We start from the raw sequence: 24,799 nt of genomic DNA, 5'->3' as shown, positions 1-24,799 counted from the left end.
TTCTAATATTTCTAAACCAAAAAATTCATAATCACCTAATTATTCATAATATTTCTAATTGAAAGTCTAAATTTAATATTACTAATTAACTCCTAAAAATCTATTTAGACTAGTCCTAAAATTATTTAATTCTAAACTAATCATAACGATATTCAGAACCAATATCCAAAATTAACACACAAATAATATTCTACAAATTATGTAAAAACACCATCTAAAAATTATGAACTAAATTCTAGAGTTAATCCTAAAATATCTAAACTATCTTCTAATCCCTAAACCACACCTTAATTAACTATATCCTAATTAACTAGACCACACCTATCAACTACACTGTAATCTAATTGATATCAGTTATGCACTACCACACAAATCCAGCAACAGGAATGGGCCTGCGAGCAGGAATGACTCCAGTCCGTCACACAACATGCTGAAGGAAACAAACAACAGAAACAAAAAAAAAGAGAAAAGAAAAGTGCTTAACAGATAAGTAGCAACACGTTTTCAACCACCACGACTCCGTTTCACCACGAACCTAGGTTCCATCCCACGGCCAGATCAAAACACGGCGGCACCGCTCCTCACGGAGCTCGATCCCGAGGTTGCTTCAGCGTTCACGACATCGGTTTAGAACTCGAACACATTACGGCGAGAATGAGACCAATACATTCAACATCTATATCAGGATGGCGGAATAGTCACTCACCAATTCATTCGTGCGGAGACGGAGATGAAGATGCGGCGGTGTTTACGCGTCACAGAGGTGAGATCGAACTTCGTCCTTTTCCGTCCGGCTCGAGCGACTTCTTCCTCTTCTGTCCGATTCGGTTATCCGTTCGGTGATTTTGGTGGGGCGATTTGTAATAGTCGTTCCGGATTTGTTATTGTTTATGGTGCGGAATCGGAATTGGTGTGGTTACGGTTTACGGCGCGGAATCGGTGTGGTTAGCTTCTGTTTGCAGGAACGGAAATAGCACGATGAAGGTTCCGGCGGTTGAGGTGGTGGATGGCGACGCTACGGAGGAAGCAAAGGGGGAGAAGGGATCTTTAGCAGAGAAATGAGGAGAAAAGTTCTGGAAGGTTGAAGAAGAAAAAAAGTTTGTTAGAAATTTGAGAGAGGAAGAATCTCCAAGAAGCTTTGAGAGAGGTGAAGATTGATTTTATAGAGTGATGAGAGTTAGGAAAAATTCTGTTATGAATATGTTAGATTTGTTATTTTTCTGTGAAATTATGCAGGTTGTTATTTATGCAGAATTTTTATTTTGATTATGCAGAATTTTTAATGCAGAATTTTTGTTCATGTAATGCAGAATTTTGTTCATGGCTGGCTCACGTTTGGAGCTCGGTTAACGGCGTCGGCATTGGCTTGCTAAGCTTGTAGCTTGTGGTTCGAATTGAGTCGCTTGTCTTGAACTGTCTTTGCTGAAATTTAATTATGCAGGATTTTGGTTCAATTGTAATGCAGAATTTTTAATGCAGAATTTTGTTCATGTAATGCAGAATTTTGTTCATGGTTGGCTCACGTATGGAGCTTGGTTAACGGCGTCGGCATTGGCTTGCGTGTGGCTTGAGTTCTTGGAATTGCAACACCGCTTGTTATGCTATGCTGAGCTGCGTTTTACTTCTTGGCTCAGGCTGTATCGTAGCCTTCGTTCACTATTCATGCCGTTTTAGTTTTCTGGTAGCTTTTGGTAGCTTTTGGCTTTTGCGTTTTGGGTTTAAATGTTCTCTGCAGGTGTGTTGGTAGCAGCTTTTTGAGCTACTCTTTGGCTTAGGTAGCTTGGATTTGCACTGCTCCTTATTTGAATGTGGTATTGGAAACAAATGAAGAAAGTTTTACTGCATTAGAAATTGGTCACTTAGTTTGGAACTGGATCATTGTTAAATTGTTAAATTGGATTTAATTGGATAACAAAACTGGTTTATGGACAATTGGTTATGAATTAATTGGATTTGGTTTTAAAATGGATATGGGTTTAAATGGATTTAATTGGATTAAAACTATGTTGGATTAAAACTTGGTTAATGAATTTGTAAAGGGTTATTGGTTTTGATGTGGGCTTAGGGAATCAACAAGGCCCGTTAGTGAAATCCAAAAGAACTTTTAACAAATAAAAATGGAATGTCAAATTCTAATTTGAAATAAAAAACAATCCTTTCTAAAATTAATCGACTAAAAAACGAATGAGGAAATGGTTATGAAATCGAAATAATTCTCAAAAATCGATTTGAATCTCAAGAAATCAAATGTTGAATTAAATCAAATTTGACCCTTTAAAATCCATTCACAACTTTTAGAATTAATTTGAAAATGACGAAATGACTAAGGATCACATGATTAAAGATTTGAAAATTGATGGTTGACTTTGGTCAACTGGTTGACCCAAAAGTCAACAGTTGATCAAAAATACGTATTTCTCTTGGACAAACGAATATGGATCACAACATCCTGAACCATCGACTTATGTCAATGCCATGAACTTCAATCTGACTCCGATTTTATCAACCATAAACCCCGAATCCATGATGCCTGTTAGCAGGTGCGGATCATGAATAAATGAATGCACATGAATGAGTATGAATGAGGTTAGATGGATATCAAGTTACAGTCAGACAAAAAAGTGAAAGGAGGGCAAATTTTGGGGTATGACAAGAAGCATATACACAATAAAAGACTTAGTCGAACTTGACAAAATCAGAATAGCAATCGACGTCAACTTCTTCATGAGCTCTTGAAAGATTTCTTCGCACAAAGCATCCTAGATAAAAGCTTGACATTTCCTCGTTAGTTGACCTAACGGCAAAGCTAACTTAGAAAACCTACGATAATAACTATTCAACCCAAGAAAACTTTGAATCTCAGTAACAGACTTCAGAGTCTCCCACTATAACACAACATCAAACTTTTAAGGATCAACATGAATCCCTCCGCTAGAAATCACATGACCAAAATAACTCACTCCCTTAAACCAAAATTCGTATTTAGAAAATTCGTAATAAAAACATTGATAAGAAATATATACAGAATAAGTAAGAAGAAGTAATAACATACAAATGTCAAGGTATTGTCGATTGTTCCTCGATGTTTATCACCTATAGTCAATAGAGACATAACACTGCAGAGGTTGAGTGTGGTAAAGATGGAGTGTTGCAAATGTTGATTGTTAGTGTTGCAGATGATGAGTGTTGTGAGTTGATTCCCTATTTATAGATGAGTAAGTGTTGAAGAGGTTGAATAGGTACGCAACATGTGAAGCATTAGATAAGGTGCATGCATGTGACAAGGGTGTAGACACCTAAGACTATGACATATGCTTGCTTTATGACATGCATGGTCACATGTGCTAAGGTTAGTGGCGCATGCATGTCTTTTTATGCATGCAAGGAAGGGGCGCCTAAGGCTAAGGCGTATGCCTTGCTTTATGCACCATTGGAATGAGCGTTTGCCTTGAATTATTAGGGCAGAGATTCCTTGTGTGTGCAGGCGCATGCTTTAGTGTTAGGCATATGTTCTTTGTGTGCAAAGATTCCTTCCAGACGCATGCATTGTATTATCTTATCTCTGCATGAATTCTTTGCATTGCATTATCTTGTCTTTGCAGATGAATCACGTGATCAATCCATACACTATTTATCCTATTTAATTGCATGTGAATAACAGATCAATGCATTCACCATCAATAGAAACACTAAAGTTACGTTTAAAAAATGTCTTCCTCACCACATTACATTATTAGTGCCCATTGTCGCATTACGCGATAAACCGGCGGGAAAACAAGAACAACAGAGCCGCCACCGTGCGTTATTTATCCCAAAAGAGGGAAAGGAAACGCTCAGAGTAAACCTGGAAAAAGCATGGTCTCGCGACCAAAGAGAATGGGATCGGGAGTCGGTTATGCGAAGGGAAGGTATTAGCACCCTTACGCATCCGTCGTACTCGACGGGATCCACGCACAATAGGAAGGGAAATGGTTGCTAAAACACTACTCAAACACACATCTACACAGGCTGAAAGAGACACAAGAAAACAAGCAAGACTGACTCGGCAGGATATCGCATCCTGGGCCTACTTAGTCTATCAAGCATAGACATCAGAGTCAAAGTAGTTCGGACTGGGGAAACGACACATGCTCGCTAGGATATCGCATCCTATGCATACGTATCTCCTTTGGACGAAGGAGAATCAGAGCATTCGTAGCTCGGCTGACACGCACACAAAAAAACACAAGCAAAGGCAAACGTGGAGCCTGAATGCCAATCACTGGACTTACATCAGCATCCGAACCAAAACACACACAAGAAGGCCAACATGGAGCCTGAATGCCAATTACTGGACTTATATCAGCATCCGAACCAAAACACACGCACACTGGAACCCGAATGCCACTCGATGGACTTACATCAGCTTCCAAGCACACAACAACACAAAACAAAGACACAGGCGCCCGGAGAGATCTGCTCATCTCCTGCCTACGTACCTCATCTGGCATGAGGATCAGGGCGACGTAGTTCCCCTACGGAGGGACACAGGACTAGCCTAACCAGATGACAGAGGGAAACACAACTAGGGAGACTACGACTCGAGCCTAGCTGTTATCATGCAAGATTGTCCCTAAGTCAAGGTTTCTAGCTAACTTGCACAGGAAGCAAGCCTATCCTATTCAGCACAAACAGTAAATCAAGCATTCACAAGTAGCACACACTATATGCACACAAAAGGGGCTCAATCAAAGGGTAAGACTGCAAGAGCAAGTCATATGTACAGGGGTAGTGTTAGCTCTTAACCTTGCCATTGAGGGGCTAAGGTGAAGCTGATGAAAGGAGAGTGAAGATAAGACTTCACAGCTCTTATCCCTGGTCAGGGAGAGCTTTAGACAAAGGAGCGTGGGTTCAGAAAGGAGGAACCCTTCTACACTCAAGACTCTGACACAACTGTACATTGTACAAGATCTTGGGTTTGTGTCCCAATGCATCAACACAGTGGTGTGAGCAGAGGGACGACTCAACAGAAGAGTGGGAGATAGATTGCATATCTCTTTGATCCACCAATTGCCTTATTGAGGTCTTTACCTGCTTGGCACAAAAGTAAACAATCACAAACATCGCCTCTTAAGGAGGACTTCAGACAGGTGCCTGGCCAAGTAACAGGTCAGGTCTTCCAGACTACATGGAGACAAGAATGTTATACCTCAGTGCAAATTGCTTATCAAGCAAAGCAAAGCAATATTAGCAACTAATGTACCTAAAATCAATCAAATATCATCAGTATACCAATCACAGAACTAAACAGCAAATGGTTCACAATTAACTATAAACAGACAAACACAATCCAATGCACCAAAGTGCAAGCAACTCAAAAGCCAAACATCCTACAAGACAAAACAAGTTAGTGTACAATGTCAAATGATATCTCAATCAAATGTGAATCCACCTCCTTAAGGTATTTCGCCTCTTAACCTGAAAATCACATTTAAACATGAGATACAAGACCACTAGGACAAGCCTAGGGTCAAAAAGGAGGAAAAAAGTCAAAACAGCAAGTGAAACATGATCAACATCAACATTAATCACATACAAAGAGAATCCAATTGGTCTCACATCTAAACTATGCACCAAATTAATTATATGCACAAATTAGATCAAGCTAGGCAATTATGAGTCATATAGGAGCAAACAGAAAAATCACACTCAAACAAATACCTAAACAGCTCAAAAAAAACCACAAAAATTCCAGCCTAAACAGGACACATTCAATGAGCTACATATCAATTTTCATGCCATTTGGACAACAGAAAGTAGGTCAATGAAAATCAAAAAGTCAGCAGACATCCAAACAAGTCAACACATGGTAACAAAATGAGTATCAACTTCAATCACATGCCAAACAGTGAAAACAATTAAGAAATTAATGGGACCAAAGCCAAAATGACATCAAACATGTTATGAATCACTCCATCAAATTTCACATTCATATGATATAGTATGAGCATTTCATGAGACATGGAAGACAACCACTCAAGCAAAGACCAGAAAAATGCTAAACAACACTCAAAAATCTCAATTAAATGGAAAATGAATCAAAAATTCATGCAAAAAATCATGGTGAAACTAGACATATACAAGACACAGCATGCAAAATTTGAGATCAATTGGAAAAGCCTAGGCATGTCAAATAAATTCATGAAATTGGCCTATCATAGTGTGACACAAATTGTCACACTCAACTTGCACACATCATAACTACCAAACCAGAGATCCAAAATTCACAAACTATACATCAAAATAACCAGCAAGGAGTCAAGAATTAGCATGTGAAATTTCATTCAATTTGGACAATGTATGGGTATTTCATGTTAAAAATGGTGAAACATACAAAAAATGCACACAAGTCAAAGATCCATAGGCCAAGCAAAAAATCTCCATGCACAACTTGAGCTATCATACCTATAAAATTCTAGACAAAATTATGAAGCTAACAAAAAAAGTCTCACTAAATTTGGATTAAAAATGGATTTTATGTGATTTTTTAAAGATTTGTAATATTTATTGAATAATTATTTAATGTGTTAATGGATTTATTAAATTAATTAAGCCACGAATGGCAGTTTTGTAATTAGTCCAAAACGCACAGCACTTCATTTATGTGTTGTCAGCTTCTCATTTGCTGGATCTGGCGCCAAACAAGATTCGAAAATGCCATGCGGAATCAGTGGATCAAACGTGAAGAATTTCCAGAATCTGCTCGTTCATCCCGTGTTCATCGCTCATCACCTTTCAGCTGCGGCTTCGAACTTTTTTCAACGAAAATTAACGAGCCTTATACCGTTGTCTTCGTCTTCCAACGTAGATTAACAATATGCAAACGAAATTGTCTAAATCCTACTGTGTTGGACGAATCGAGCACAAAAAGATTTGACATCAAAAGTTCAAAACGAGATTTCTCTCTCAAATCTTGACGAAACTTAATTCTACAAATTGCACTACATTCTACAATCAACGATCTACACATATCATATCTCAATTTGGAAAACGGTTAGATTTCGAATTCCAACCTTGTTCGATGGCAGTTGATGAATTTGTGCTTGTTTCGCTTCAATTCTCGAAAACAGGTGAAGTATGTTGATTAGGAAGATGATTGGTACAACTTTGGTAGCTCAACAATACTCCAGGTGCTCGAATTCTTGATTTGCCATTGATGAACGATCTTGGACAGTTGGAGTTTTTGATGGTTTTGAGTTCCAATTGATGCAAACAGCTCTTGATTAACACCTGCAAATGAGAACTACACCAAGAAATTGCACGAAAAATGATGAATTATTGATGAATTTGGAAAAAAAGTGTGAAAGCAATGTATGAAAAAGTGAGAGAATTGAGAGAGTTTTTTGTGATTTTCTATTTGGATCTTGCAGAATGATTAGTGCTTAGTGATTACAGTTACAATTAGCCTTATATACCAATCCATTAATCCAAAATTAATCACAATTAGCAAAATGGAAGGTTTAGTGTTAATGTGCAATTTCACCACTTTTGGCCAAAATGCCCTTGGTTAATGCAGCTGGTTTTTCTCTCCAAACTTGGTTCCAACAGGTCACAAATGACATTTAGAATGTGTTGCAAAAAGCCTCATGCTAAAATTCCAAGTATTTCTCAAATTGGACCATTTTGCCCTTGGATTTTAATTAGTGCACTTGAAAATTGACCTTTTTATGTGAAGGCTTTTGGCAAAATGTGATGATGGATTATGAAAGCACACATTAAATGTGATTTGCTCAAAGAAAAACCATCCAATTTGGCCACTCCATGTGCAAGTTATGGCACTTTGAATTCAGGCATTTTCTGAAAATGATTGGACCATATCTTGCTAACCACACATGGGAATTTCAAGTTCTTGGACTTTTTGGAATGGTGAGATCAAGATCTTCAACTTTCATGTTGGACAAAAATCCATTTGAAGCTTGTATGATGAAATAATTTTGAGGAGAAAAAGTTTCCATTTCGGGCAGCTGAAATTACAGGACACCTGCTATTTTTGGCAACTTTTGATCTGACCTCCAAATCTTCAACCTTGGTCTTTGGTATGTCAAATGAGACTTGTATGGACATGAATGAGGCCTTTCAAACCATCTCACACCTTCCAATCCATAAAATCAGGCACAGTTGACCACAGTTGACTTTCTAGGGTTTCTGGTTGACTGAACAATGACTGATGACTTCTGAGCATCCAATCTTTGGCCAAACCACTTCAAAATGATCCTTAGACCATATGAACTTGATAAATCAACCATAAGGCTTTGTCTCAATGAAAATGGCACTTGCTTGCTTGATTGACTGATTCTCCTAATCAGTTTGACCCAATTGGTCAGCTGAGCTTGCACTTGGGCAAATGGACAATGCAATGTTATGCAGTGGCCTATGTTATGTTATGACCTAATATGAAATGAATGTACAAAAGGTAGGGTGCAAATTTGAGGTGCTACAGCTGCCCCTATTCAATCAACTGGGAACCCGAACGGATGAGAGCAACGGCTGTCAGACTTTCAGGGTAAACAGGGATTGAATACCAAGAACCGTAGAAATTTGCACACTGCTGGGATTTGTCTTTTTTCTGTTTTTCTTCTTTCAAAAGCACAACCACATCCAGACATCGACACACGATGAATGGGAACAGAAATCTCAACTAGATGCCAGCGGACAACTAGGAAAAACTCAACGTTTACCAAGACCAACAGAGAGGTAAATCAACTCTACTGGGGATAACCAGGAAAGGATACAACCATACGTCAGCGGACGTAATGGGAATAACTCGACGTTTACCAAAACCAACGGAGAGGTGAATCAGCTGGGACGACCAGGAAAAACTCGACGTTTACCAAGACCAACGGAGAGGTAACCAGACATCATCGGAGGAATGGGAAGACTCGACCAGACGTCATCGGACGAAAGGGAGAAGCTCGACGTTTATCGACACCAACGGAGAAGGAGACCAGACATCAACGGACGACGGATGAACTGGGAAGACTCGACCAGACGTCATCGGACGAAAGGGAGAAGCTCGACGTTTATCGAAACCAACGGAGAAGGAGAATCAACTGGGACGACCAGGAACACTCGACCAGACGTCAACGGACGAAATGGGAGACTCAACGTTTATCGACACCAACGGAGAAGGAGAAAACTCAACCAGACGTCATCGGACGAAAGGGAGACCACAACCGGACACCAAATAGGACGTCTACTGGGGATTCTGGCTGGGAAATCAACCAAACATTAATGAATGAATGGGAATAGGGTATACAATCAAACGTCATCGGACGAATGAGAAAAACCCGACGTTTATCGAAACCAACGGAGAGGTAAATCCTCACGGGGAAGGGTACAGCTAGACGTCATAGGATGACTAGGAAAAACTCGACGTTTATCGACACCAACGGAGAGGAGGAAACTCTGAGGGGAATCATCTGGCATTACCAAATGATCTGCGGGGAATAAGCAACTAGACGTCATCGGACACATAGGAAAAACTCGACGTTTATCGACACCAACGGAGAGGAGGAAACTTCACTAGGGAAGGGACGACGTTACGAACATCGAAAGAGGATGTTTACAGACATCAAAGGCAGACCAGACACTACGCATGACTGGGAAAGCACCGAAAGATGGTGTTTACCGACACCAAAGAATACCAGACACTACGCATGACTGGAAATCACCGAAAGATGGTGTTTACCGACACCAAAGAAATAACACACGCGGGTGCTGATAGGATACTGGCATCTACAAGATGACAGGGCAAGACTGAACACTTGCGGGGGGTCTCACTGGGGAGCAAGGTCACTACAGCGAGCAAACAGGAAGGAACACCAAGGATACCGGGTTGTAGGTATGAAACGGGTGACCGACCAAACGTGAATTGGTTTGTGTTCCAAAACACTCAACATCCTGAAGAGGGCCAGAAAAGAAGTCTTGTTAAAGGATGGACATTCGATTCCACAAGGAATACGAATCTTACTCGACTGGGGAGGACGACTTCGACCCAAGAGCGCGTGAGACATATTATCTATAGCCGTCGAAACGTAGATAACATACTCGCATGGAAGATTATCCATAACCGGGTTGCAGGTTGTTAAATGGATAAACGACCGACATCATCCTAAAGAGAGCGAAAGCAAACTTGTTAAAGGATGGATATTCGATTCCACAAGGAATACGAATCTTACTCAGTTGGAGAAAACAATCAAAAGACTGACCAACGAGTGCATGAGATATATCATCTATAGCCGTCGGAACGTAGATAATATACTCGCATGGAAGATTATCCATAACCGGGTTGTAGGTTGTTAAATGGATAAACGACCGACATCATCCTGAAGAGAGCGAAAGCAAACTTGTTAAAGGATGGAAATTTGATTCCACGAGGAATACGAATCTTACTCTGCTGGAGAAAACAATCAAAAGACTGACCAGAGAGTGCATGAGACATATTATCTATAGCCGTCAAAACGTAGATAATAGACTCGCATGGAAGATTATCCATAACCGGGTTGCAGGTTGTTAGATGGATAAACGACCGACATCATCCTGAAGAGAGCGAAAGCAAACTTGTTAAAGGATGGACATCCGATTCCACGAGGAATACGAATCTTACTCTGCTGGAGAGGACAATCAAAAGACTGACCAGAGAGTGCATGAGACATATTATCTATAGCCGTCAAAATGTAGATAATAGACTCACATGGAAGATTATCCATAACCGGGTTGCAGGTTGTTAAATGGATAAACGGCCGACATCATCCTGAAGAGAGCGAAAGCAAACTTGTTAAAGGATGGAAATTCGATTCCACGAGGAATACGAATCTTACTCTGCTGGAGAAAACAATCAAAAGACTGACCAGAGAGTGCATGAGACATATTATCTATAGCCGTCAAAACGTAGATAATAGACTCGCATGGAAGATTATCCATAACCGGGTTGCAGGTTGTTAAATGGATAAGCGACCGAAAAGAAAGGCATCGGGGTACCAGGAATAGGTATGCAAAGATGACCAATCAAAAGAGGATGAAGTTGCTTACTCGGAGCAAGTATCCAAAAGGAAGGGGAAGACCCACTGGGGACAGTACTGCTTGATCAAGGCAAATATCCAGAGGGGACAAGACTATCAATACCGCAAACTGAGTACTGATAACTGCAAATAGGGGATTACCTCTACCGGTTTGTAGGCAGAAAACCACGGAAAAGTAACCGTCATCAATCATGATGAGAACAAAGGGTTAACTCCACCAAGGGGAGAACGTGGGATTTTACAACTACCAGCTTGTGGGTAGAAAACCACAAAGATAGGACTTACAACTACCGGTTTGTAGGTAGAGGCCAACAAACAGAATGAACCACAAAGGTTACCTCTGTGAGGGGATGAAAGTGGGATTTTACAACTACCAGCTTGCAGGTAGAAAACCACAAAGATTACCTCTGCTAGGGGATGAAAGTGAGATTTTACAACTACCAGCTTGTAGGTAGAAAACCACAAAGACAGGACTTACAACTACCGGGTTGTAGGTAGAGGCCAACATACAGTCTGCTGAGAGACAGAGTGAGAAAAAGGATTTACAACTACCGGGTAATAGGTAGAAGACCGCAAAATCCGCCAACAATCAGAATGAACCACAAAGGTTACCTCTGCTAGGGGATGAAAGTGGGATTTTACAACTACCAGGAGTAGGTAGAAAACCACAAAGATAGGACTTACAACTACCGGGTTGTAGGTAGAAGCCCAAAAATTCCGCTGAGGATAAGATGAATGAGCGCCGGTTAGTGAGCAACTATTCATTTATACTACAGGGAAGCACAAGAGACAGCCCCAGGAGGCCAATTCAGGGTCGATCCGAAAGGGCAAACTGAATCAAGACATCCTAATGAGGAACGAACTCAATAGGGAAAACCCATCCCAAGGGGAGGGAACTGAAACAACCGTCATTCACGAGGATCTAACTCATGGGGAGCGCAGAAGGAAATGACAGACGCTTTCGGCTTAAGGGGTCAACTCTACACGGAGAGGTCAGACACACCCACATCTGCTAGGGAAAAAGATCCAATCTGGCAAGATACTACCAATCTGGGGAGTAACACTGTCGGGGATACCCGCTCACTTGCGGAGTCACTGGTTGGGAAAACACCTTTCCACCCTGCTGGGGAACCCAATTCTGAAATCGGTTCAAGCGATGCCAAACTCTTTCCAATGATCCATTCTTGGTCACCACGGCTAAGGGCTAATGGATATGCTTGCAATGCAGATGCGTGAGAGTTTTTTTTTTAGCGTAATGCCCCATGATCATGGAAATGCTACGCACTAGTGATGCAATATGCTAAGCTTATCTAAATGATGAATGCATAAAACACACGTCCTCTCCAGAGACAACACCGGGGAGCTCCAAGAACTGTGCTGAGGCTCTCATTACCACGTCGATTTCCACCCTGCTGGGGAAAGACAAAACCTCGCTGGGGATGACCTCCATCGAACCCATACTGCTTGGAGATTACCCTGCTAGGGGAGCAACCCATGCTTGTCTCTACTGGGGATGATTTCACCGGACTCGATCCTCTTGAGGACCTCTCTGAGGGAAAACCATCAACACAAACTCTGCTGGGAAGACAGCTTCAGATTTGGAAAACAATCACAACTCCGCTGGGGATACGGTAACCTTCAGGCTTGCTGGGGAGGCACCGATCTCGAATCTGCTAGGGAGATAACCCTCTCACACCCACTGGGGAAATACAGCTTATCGGACACGGGCCGCCCTTCGATTCGTCGAACACTGGTGTTCACCATTCTACCACAGTGTTGACTTTCTACTTTTGAGAACTCCCAGGCTCATCTAGACCTTTTCTGCTCCATCCCACGAAGATCGAATTCCTGGGATTCATACAAACTTTCCAGTCCTTAGACTTTGAAGAGTCTTCTTGATTAAACCTTCCAGGATCGTCGTCGTAATCCTTCACCGTCCTTTCATTGTTCGTCTATCCCTTGCCCCAGGTTGGACTCTGTGGGGATCTCTTTTGTCAAAAAGGTTCATACCACTACCTGCCAGTGAATGAAGATATCTAACAGTACCTGCACAAGAGATTGTTAGATAAAAGTGTGCCCCAGGCGTGCCCCATATTTCAACATCTTGGTCACTCAAACTTCCGAATAAGATTTCCAGATTTCAATCTTATAAGCATGCATCGGAAGGGACCTCCATGTTTCAAAATGCAAATATTCTTATCAAAACGAACATATGTTTTCGTAATCAAAGCGGTAATGACACAAAAACAAAACTATTTGACTGAACACGCACTTTATTGATTGAAACAGAAAAGGTGGCTCAAAACTGAGCAAAACACAGGAGGCAAACCCTGGAAAGAGGTGATTGCGCATAAAAATAAAAAAATCTACCCTAATGGCAATGTGAAACCCTGATCTCATCGGGTTCCAACTCGGTTACACCTCATATATCCTCAAGACGTTCCGCACTTTCGGCCTTCTGAACCAGACGCTTCCAATCGATCTCTGTCGGAGATTAGCCGAGTCATCTAAAGCTCAAACGATCATGCTAGATGCAGTTGTTCGTTTCAATCCCTCTTTTGTCTGGACCGCCCTTTCGGGTTTCAGTCCACCGGGATACCCTTTTTTGCCCTAGTCGCCCTTGTGGGGTTTTCGACTTGCCGGGTGTACAGTTCTTTATTATCCCTAACTTTTGCCCGAACCTTTTCTTTCTGTTTTCGGTTCGCCGGGACGCCCCTTTTTGCCTGGACTTTTTTATTCTTTTTGTCCAGCGGGTCTCTCTTTTTTTTTCACGAAGTATCTTCTAACTGCGTCCGCATTCACAGGGAATGGAAAATCTTCATCATTCGTGGTCATCGATCACAAGGCTCTGTCAGAGGAGACCTTTTTGACCCCGAATGGACATTCATAACTGTTTATCCACTTGCCCCACGATCGTCTTGAGGAGGAAGGATCCTTTTCAATACCAGCTCTCCCACGTGGTACGCACGAGGTCGCACTTCTTGGTCAACAACACGCTTCATTCACTGGGTACAACTGCCCCATGACAAGTAACTGTCAGCCTCTCTTCCTCAGTCAGGCTCCATGCATTATACCGAGTCCTCATCCACTCATCCTTTTTCAAGTCTACGTCCAATGGGACCCCATGACGAAACCGGAGTCTCAAATGGTAGTACAACCTTCATCCCATACCGGAGTGAGAAAGGCGTTGCCCCAGTAGATGCACGTACCGAAGTACGACACTCAGAATACCAACTTCGTACTCAGCCACCATAGTTGGTGCATTCAAATGTTATCGGGGAAGCACTGGCTCATTCACTTTACACTCTCCCCATCAGACATCAGAATCCGTTCGGATTCAGGGTCAGGCCCCTCCTCCGGGATCGGTCACTCTCAATCTTTCGATTTGAGTACCTCGAGATGTCCTCATCAGGGACTTCAGATTTCCTTGGTTGAGAATCATCAATGGGTTGTTGGGCGAGATAACCGTACAATACCCTCCTCTTGATTGCTTTCTGGGAGGTATACCGAATATCGTATTCAGTTGACGCCATTTGCCCTCTCGCAACCCGTCCGGTCCATGCTGACTTCTCAAGCACATACTTGATCAGATCCATTTTGGACATCCACAAGGTGGTATGAACCAGCATACTGTCTCAGTCGGCGAGCAGCCTATGCCAAAGTACATCAAGTTTTCTCGAACAGTGAGTGTATTATTTCACAGTCGATAAACTTTTTGCTAAGGTAAATTGCATGCTCTTTTCGACAAGACTCGTCATGCTGACACAATACACCTCATAGACCCCTTGAGGGCTGTCAAGTACCAGATTAACAGTTGTTTCTTCCCCGGAGGGTATCAGAATCAGAGGTTCCTGCTACTCATTCTTTTTCCAATGCCCTTTTGGCAATATTCACCTGACCGTTTGCTCTCTTTCTTGTTCTCTTGTCTTCGGTTCAGGCGTTTCTTGTATTGTTCTTTTTTTTTTTTTTTTTTTTTTTTTTTTGCAGGATCGACCTCGATTCCTCTTATCCGCTCATAATAAGCCTCGGCAGCTTACCGGACAACACTCCATAAGTGCACTGATTCGAACTCAACGGTATGAGTTATCTCTACCTGTCAAACCACCGGATCAAGTCCACCGGATGCCCCTCTTCTACTTGGGACTTTGCCATCATGTCATCAACATGGCATTCACTTTCACGATGAGTCATATCATGAAACAAAGTCACCGTAGCCCTTTGATCCGTGGCACCAACCTTCTTCTTCACTAGAGGATAGTCTTCTCTCGATGGTAGCTCGTGCCCCACAACATGGGTATTCCACCCTGGTATACCTTGATGCAACCAGGTGAAGATATCAACCTGCTCTTTCGACAGGGCTACCATTCTGCTCTTGACTTGCCTCTAAAACGGCCTCAACTTTCATTTCCCTTCTGACCTCGGCGGTACTTGGGATTACCATCTTGACTTGCTCCTCGTGTGGTTGAATCACCTTCTCCTCTTGTTTCAACGCCCTGGCTAATTCCAGCAGATCACAATCTTCTTCGCCTTATTCTTCGGCATGATAGATCGGAGTGTCGAAGTCATACAGAGGTGTAACCAAATTGTTATCGATGAGATCAGGATGGTAATCACTTTTAAGGTCGGAACCAAATGAATCAAGAAGAAAGAGAATAAAAACATTGCCATTTTTATTTTTATTTTTTTAAAACTGCAAAAAAGTGAAAAACAGGGAACACCGCTTTTGATCACAAAAACATCCATTTATTACTGATGCAAAATGTTGCAAAATGAGACACATGAGATGGCCCTTACAATGGACCATTACGTTTCGGGCAAAACGTATGGCTTTCATGCAAACAAAATTAACACAGGAAAACTACTCTTCCGGATGAGCGACAATGATGCTTTTGGAGGCCTTCCAGTTGCCTGGTACGCACGACTTTATCCACAGCTCGAGCTCGCGGTCGCGGTCGATCTCTTCACTCACTGAACAAGCATGATCAGAATCCAGCATTCCTGCACTGACAAAGATGTACGGTGGACGACGTCCTCTGTTTGGTCTAGACGACTCTTGATCTGGCCGATAACCGATCCCAAACATGTCTGCCTTTACCGGTATTGAGTGGATCCATCAGTTTGGATTTGTTGCCCCTAGCAGGATGCCTGAGCAGACGAGCTATGCGCACCGGTTGAATACTGAAACCTACAAAACAGTAAACAGGTTAGTATGACTCACACATGCAATGTCTGTCCGTACTAGGAATATTCTGCCCTTTGATTCCGGTTTCATCGAGACAGATAAAATTTTATCAACAATGACATCTGGATGTCTCTCAACCTGAGTCTCTGTTAAAAATAATGGACCCTGAGTACGGACAGACATGAGTTGAATGCAGATGAATGCGAAATGAGACCAATGCAAATGCATGAATGCAAGTCACTGTGCCACCAATTCCTCTGAAGACCCATTACTTCTCTGAACCAGTCCCATCTGTGGGACCAAGTCACCATAAATCCAACTTGGGGAGTTCCGAAATAAACGGAACCGGAGATTACATCACTATCATCACAGGAACATCCACTGAACGGATGACAATCAGATCCTCTGAACAAGTACTCTCAACTCAACCCGGGGATCCGAAATAAACGGAACCCGCTGATAAACCACGGACAGAACTCCGGCGTCCCAGAAATAAATGTCCATAATTCACAGTCACCATCAGCACCAAGAGTCATCAACAAGTCACCAACAAATCAGCAACAGTACCTGTAATAATCAACCCCTCCCACTCACGGGTGTCATCTAGGCCAGGGTAAGGTCAAGAGAAACGCAGGATAAACAACCCTTTCAAGAATATCATCCTGTGCACACCAGATGTATGCACCGATGATACCCCATCAGAATCTGAACTGCTCGTGATGTCAATGTTCCGCTAAGTAGCGTACACCACCCGCTTCCCATGAATCCCTCTATTCCTAGGTTTCCTAGATTGCACTCATAGCCTGGGTATTAGGCCTTTTACCTCATAGAACTCCCACCCCCAATCAGAGAAAACACAGCCAACACAGCAGATGAAAATGAATGAATGCAAACATCAATGCACACATTGAATGCAAACAGTAAATGAAATGAATGCAATAAGTAACAGCAGATAGCAACCAAAGCCCTAAACTAGAGAGCGCTAGGAGAGACTCGCTTAGGGAAGAAGGACCAGCACAGGTCAACTTCTCTATTCCCCAGCAGAGTCGCATCCTATGCATACGTATCTCCTTTGGACGAAGGAGAATCAGAGCATTCGTAGCTCGACTGACACGCACACAAACAAACACAGGCAAAGGCAAACGTGGAGCCTGAATGCCAATCACTGGACTTACATCAGCATCCGAACCAAACACACGCACAAGGAGGCCAACATGGAGCCTGAATGCCAATCACTGGACTTATATCAGCATCCGAACCAAACACACGCACACTGGAACCCGAACGCCACTCGATGGACTTACATCAACTTCCAAGCACACAACAACACAAAACAAAGACACAGGCACCCGGAGAGATCTGCTCATCTCCTGCCTACGTACCTCATCTGGCATGAGGATCAGGGCGACGTAGTTCCCCTACGGAGGGACACAGGACTAGCCTAACCAGATGACAGAGGGAAACACAACTAGGGAGACTACGACTCGAGCCTAGCTGTTATCATGCAAGATTGTCCCTAAGTCAAGGTTTCTAGCTAACTTGCACAGGAAGCAAGCCTATCCTATTCAGCACAAACAGTAAATCAAGCATTCACAAGTAGCACACACTATATGCACACAAAAGGGGCTCAATCAAAGGGTAAGACTGCAAGAGCAAGTCATCTGTACAGGGGTAGTGTTAGCTCTTAACCTTGCCATTGAGGGGCTAAGGTGAAGCTGATGAAAGGAGAGTGAAGATAAGACTTCACAGCTCTTATCCCTGGTCAGGGAGAGCTTTAGACAAAGGAGCGTGGGTTCAGAAAGGAGGAACCCTTCTACACTCAAGACTCTGACACAACTGTACATTGTACAAGATCTTGGGTTTGTGTCCCAATGCATCAACACAGTGGTGTGAGCAGAGGGACGACTCAACAGAAGAGTGGGAGATAGATTGCATATCTCTTTGATCCACCAATTGCCTTATTGAGGTCTTTACCTGCTTGGCACAAAAGTAAACAATCACAAACATCGCCTCTTAAGGAGGACTTCAGACAGGTGCCTGGCCAAGTAACAGGTCAGGTCTTCCAGACTACATGGAGACAAGAATGTTATACCTCAGTGCAAATTGCTTATCAAGCAAAGCAAAGCAATATTAGCAACTAATGTACCTAAAATCAATCAAATATCATCAGTATACCAATCACAGAACTAAACAGCAAATGGTTCACAATTAACTATAAACAGACAAACACAATCCAATGCACCAAAGTGCAAGCAACTCAAAAGCCAAACATCCTACAAGACAAAACAAGTTAGTGTACAATGTCAAATGATATCTCAATCAAATGTGAATCCACCTCCTTAAGGTATTTCGCCTCTTAACCTGAAAATCACATTTAAACATGAGATACAAGACCACTAGGACAAGCCTAGGGTCAAAAAGGAGGAAAAAGTCAAAACAGCAAGTGAAACATGATCAACATCAACATTAATCACATACAAAGAGAATCCAATTGGTCTCACATCTAAACTATGCACCAAATTAATTATATGCACAAATTAGATCAAGCTAGGCAATTATGAGTCATATAGGAGCAAACAGAAAAATCACACTCAAACAAATACCTAAACAGCTCAAAAAAAACCACAAAAATTCCAGCCTAAACAGGACACATTCAATGAGCTACATATCAATTTTCATGCCATTTGGACAACAGAAAGTAGGTCAATGAAAATCAAAAAGTCAGCAGACATCCAAACAAGTCAACACATGGTAACAAAATGAGTATCAACTTCAATCACATGCCAAACAGTGAAAACAATTAAGAAATTAATGGGACCAAAGCCAAAATGACATCAAACATGTTATGAATCACTCCATCAAATTTCACATTCATATGATATAGTATGAGCATTTCATGAGACATGGAAGACAACCACTCAAGCAAAGACCAAAAAAATGCTAAACAGCACTCAAAAATCTCAATTAAATGGAAAATGAATCAAAAATTCATGCAAAAAATCATGGTGAAACTAGACATATACAAGACACAGCATGCAAAATTTGAGATCAATTGGAAAAGCCTAGGCATGTCAAATAAATTCATGAAATTGGCCTATCATAGTGTGACACAAATTGTCACACTCAACTTGCACACATCATAACTACCAAACCAGAGATCCAAAATTCACAAACTATACATCAAAATAACCAGCAAGGAGTCAAGAATTAGCATGTGAAATTTCATTCAATTTGGACAATGTATGGGTATTTCATGTTAAAAATGGTGAAACATACAAAAAATGCACACAAGTCAAAGATCCATAGGCCAAGCAAAAAATCTCCATGCACAACTTGAGCTATCATACCTATAAAATTCTAGACAAAATTATGAAGCTAACAAAAAAGTCTCACTAAATTTGGATTAAAAATGGATTTTATGTGATTTTTTAAAGATTTGTAATATTTATTGAATAATTATTTAATGTGTTAATGGATTTATTAAATTAATTAAGCCACGAATGGCAGTTTTGTAATTAGTCCAAAACGCACAGCACTTCATTTATGTGTTGTCAGCTTCTCATTTGCTGGATCTGGCGCCAAACAAGATTCGAAAATGCCATGCGGAATCAGTGGATCAAACGTGAAGAATTTCCAGAATCTGCTCGTTCATCCCGTGTTCATCGCTCATCACCTTTCAGCTGCGGCTTCGAACTTTTTTCAACGAAAATTAACGAGCCTTATACCGTTGTCTTCGTCTTCCAACGTAGATTAACAATATGCAAACGAAATTGTCTAAATCCTACTGTGTTGGACGAATCGAGCACAAAAAGATTTGACATCAAAAGTTCAAAACGAGATTTCTCTCTCAAATCTTGACGAAACTTAATTCTACAAATTGCACTACATTCTACAATCAACGATCTACACATATCATATCTCAATTTGGAAAACGGTTAGATTTCGAATTCCAACCTTGTTCGATGGCAGTTGATGAATTTGTGCTTGTTTCGCTTCAATTCTCGAAAACAGGTGAAGTATGTTGATTAGGAAGATGATTGGTACAACTTTGGTAGCTCAACAATACTCCAGGTGCTCGAATTCTTGATTTGCCATTGATGAACGATCTTGGACAGTTGGAGTTTTTGATGGTTTTGAGTTCCAATTGATGCAAACAGCTCTTGATTAACACCTGCAAATGAGAACTACACCAAGAAATTGCACGAAAAATGATGAATTATTGATGAATTTGGAAAAAAAGTGTGAAAGCAATGTATGAAAAAGTGAGAGAATTGAGAGAGTTTTTTGTGATTTTCTGTTTGGATCTTGCAGAATGATTAGTGCTTAGTGATTACAGTTACAATTAGCCTTATATACCAATCCATTAATCCAAAATTAATCACAATTAGCAAAATGGAAGGTTTAGTGTTAATGTGCAATTTCACCACTTTTGGCCAAAATGCCCTTGGTTAATGCAGCTGGTTTTTCTCTCCAAACTTGGTTCCAACAGGTCACAAATGACATTTAGAATGTGTTGCAAAAAGCCTCATGCCAAAATTCCAAGTATTTCTCAAATTGGACCATTTTGCCCTTGGATTTTAATTAGTGCACTTGAAAATTGACCTTTTTATGTGAAGGCTTTTGGCAAAATGTGATGATGGATTATGAAAGCACACATTAAATGTGATTTGCTCAAAGAAAAACCATCCAATTTGGCCACTCCATGTGCAAGTTATGGCACTTTGAATTCGGGCATTTTCTGAAAATGATTGGACCATATCTTGCTAACCACACATGGGAATTTCAAGTTCTTGGACTTTTTGGAATGGTGAGATCAAGATCTTCAACTTTCATGTTGGACAAAAATCCATTTGAAGCTTGTATGATGAAGTAATTTTGAGGAGAAAAAGTTTCCATTTCGGGCAGCTGAAATTACAGGACACCTGCTATTTTTGGAAACTTTTGATCTGACCTCCAAATCTTCAACCTTGGTCTTTGGTATGTCAAATGAGACTTGTATGGACATGAATGAGGCCTTTCAAACCATCTCACACCTTCCAATCCATAAAATCAGGCACAGTTGACCACAGTTGACTTTCTAGGGTTTCTGGTTGACTGAACAATGACTGATGACTTCTGAGCATCCAATCTTTGGCCAAACCACTTAAAAATGATCCTTAGACCATATGAACTTGATAAATCAACCATAGGGCTTTGTCTCAATGAAAATGGCACTTGCTTGCTTGATTGACTGATTCTCCTGATAAGTTTGACCCAATTGGTCAGCTGAGCTTGCACTTGGGCAAATGGACAATGCAATGTTATGCAGTGGCCTATGTTATGTTATGACCTAATATGAAATGAATGTACAAAAGGTAGGGTGCAAATTTGAGGTGCTACACCCATACTGAAGGTGAAATATTTGAGCATCAATTATTCGATTTTTGTTTTTGCAACACAGAAGTAACTCAGTTTACAATAAATCGACGATTAAATTTTTCACATCTGAAACAAAGAATAGAAAAGAAATTATAGTGCAATCATTTGGGTCAAATCATCTATAAAAATCCGGTGTGATTTGCAGACAACCAAGTAAAGTTTTATCAGAAGAAGATTCGAGATGATGACGATGTTCATCATATGTTTGTCAAACACGAACAACCTGGGTACAACGATATAGAGTTGTATATATTACCACAAAAACAACAAGTATCTCAGTTCACTGATCAGTCACAAGTGTTTTGTGAAACTGATGACGACGAACAAACTGAGGTCAATGTTGTAGATGAGGAATAAGAAGAAGCCGAGTTTTTAGTTGATTCAATGGTGAACGATGATGAAGAAGAGGAGCCATTACTAGCTAGTCATGTATATTGTCCATATTAACACATGACAAGCTTGAATTTGGAGGTGCTTGAGTCAAGAACAAACTTAGGATTTGTGGGATTTGATTTCTCACCTCTTGTATTGATACATTTGAAAAGTAACATTTATTATATTAATATCTCAATTCGAATTCGAATTGAGGGAAGCCGTACCCATAGTGAAGTCGATTAAGAAGTCTCCTAAATAAATCATTGCGTACTCTCTATCTATATATTTTAATACTCTTATATTATTGAATCCACCATACACTCACTTTTATATAGGCATAAAGGAAACTGACATATGAGACAATAAGTTGGTAATCAAGATGAAGACTCTTTGGTTCTCTCAATCTTAATGATACAACTCTATTATAAATCTAAATAAAGACAATTATTATAATGTGACGGTTACAATTCTCTCATAATAGAGATTAAAGATAGTGATGGTTACAACACATTAATTATAACACGTTTCCCTAGGGGTATAAATTATAATTGAGCTTTCTATTGCTCGATGTTATTGAAGAATAAATTGTAAATGAAAGAAAGACTGCAATTGCTAATGTCATGATACATCTTTCTCATGTTTTTGGAGGTTTTTTCTATGAAAATATCACTTTTTATTTTTTGTATTTTTTTAGTTTATTTCATTCTCAAGCCTCCAATATCTATGATGTAAGTGTCTTATTAATCAAAAGTATTGCCAAAATCTGTCTCTTTTTTCCCTTAATTGAAAAAGGAATGTAGCTTGTAAATTTCATGATCAAGAGTCATAAGTTTTTGTATTAAACGTTGTAGATTGTTAATCTAACTATAAACTAAAAATATGTGATTGCATTCATTATTTTGTATTTCTAAATGCCCAAGCTTTTTAAAGTTCAAACAATTGTATGTTTCAGTATCAAGATCTAACACTGACTATAATTGTGTCATTTAGAATGTGTATGGTGCACTAACTATACTAACTCTTTTTTTTGTTTAATTCCAACTATTTGATTACTTTTAGCTCCATGTAATTTATTAATGTATGTATAAGTGTACAAGTAAAATATCAACATTGTTTAAATTGTTTAATTCTCTTGCAACCACTGTAGCAATTTAGTTTGTGAGAGAGAAATGAAATAATTGGTCTCACAATTCAAAATCAGTTAGACAGTCATGCATTGTATCTTCCAACATATTAAATTTAAGTGGTTGATTTAATATAGGTGTTCTATGAGGAAGCATTTCCAGCATTTCATGTACTCTGGAAGAAATCTTTCTTTCTCAGTGAGGTTGGAGATGGTGCAAAAATGTAATTTCATGTCAACATGGTAATGGGAAGGTACTTTTCAGTAGACTATAAATTATATTCAGGCAGTTCTAAGGAGCAGAATTTACAACAAGTACACCAGTTAATGCAACATACTGAAGAAGACATGGAAACCTATTCAAGCATTGCAATGGAGAAAAACTAATATGCGCAACTACTGCAGCGGAACAATGAGTTGATTCAAATAAAGAAAGATCCAATTTATAGGGCATACAAATTTATTTTGCACTTGATATAATTTGTCGGGTTTTCCAATATGCAATTTTTGTACTACATGACATTATTATGGAACTCCATTCTTTTTGATATCATGATGCTTATTTGATTGAAATAAATTTTGGTTTGTAACCGTTGCAATATTCAGCTTACGTCAGTTCCTTAACCATCGTGAGAGATAACAACGGTTGGTATGACGGTTTTGACAACCATCGCAATATAGCCTCACGACCCACGTTTTTGGGATGGAACTACATTCGTCGTGTTATGAAAGTTCCGGCGGTTCTAACCATTTTAACATAACAAAATGAACTATCGCAATATGCTAATTTTCTTGTGTTGCATGTTGATGATAGGTGGTGCACCAGTTGTTTGGAGTTTAAGAAAGGAACTAATAGTGGTTCTATCATCATTTGAGGTAGAATACATTGCAGCCTCACTTTGTGCCTGTCAAATCTGATTGATGAAATAGAAGGTAAGAACTATGAAACTATGACTATGAAGATTGACAACATGCCTACTATAAACTTGACAAAAAAAACTCAATTGAACATAAAGATGAGGTTGATTACCTTATGGAGCAAGTAAGATATTTTTAGTTTTAGGCCCCAATTTATGTTAATATTTAGTTTTAGTCCCTAGAGAATAAAGAGAGAGTGTAATAATCCATGAAGTGGAGTTAGTATCCGCTCAAGTGGTAGAACTATCCTCACCCTATCTCTCTGTGTCGTTGTCGTATTACTCTATTCGACTCCCAGTTGTCTCGACCCATTTTATGCTTTGCTTGACTTTCTTTTTCTTGCATTGCATATTTACGAGCGAGTTTGTAAAGGGAGACATGTAGAGAGTCGTGATCTAAATAATACAAATTGACATGTGAAGAGTGGCATACAAAAACTAAGGAGACTATTTTAACATCATCCGCATATGGGATGTAACTGACTTCACAAGTCAGACAGAAGCAGAAGCAGCTCTCTCTACAATATTTTATGGAGCAGTATTAATATCTCTATATGCATTCTGTCATATGTAAAATTGAATTTTGAAATCTATAATATGCTTGGATTTTAGTATGATATGATACTTGTCTTCACCACAAACAGCTTATGATTAGCTTCAATTATTACAACATTACTGAACTAACAATTCAGGATACTTGTCTTCACCACAAACCAATACTATT

General features: G+C 40.2%; 1 long non-coding RNA gene across 1 annotated transcript; it reads left to right on the top strand.

The window, feature by feature from the left end:
* The first annotated feature begins 229 nt into the window (after window positions 1-229).
* LOC127126025 (uncharacterized) lies at window positions 230-1,947 on the top strand. Its single transcript, XR_007804874.1, has 2 exons — window positions 230-1,147; window positions 1,311-1,947. It is a non-coding gene; the product is annotated as an uncharacterized LOC127126025 (long non-coding RNA).
* Window positions 1,948-24,799: the final 22,852 nt, after the last annotated feature.

This window comes from Lathyrus oleraceus, chromosome 3 (genome assembly GCF_024323335.1).
Source record: "Lathyrus oleraceus cultivar Zhongwan6 chromosome 3, CAAS_Psat_ZW6_1.0, whole genome shotgun sequence".
NCBI classification, from domain to species: Eukaryota; Viridiplantae; Streptophyta; class Magnoliopsida; order Fabales; family Fabaceae; genus Lathyrus; species Lathyrus oleraceus.
Note: the sequence above shows the minus strand (reverse complement) of the source record. Positions and strands in the feature narration are given on the sequence as shown.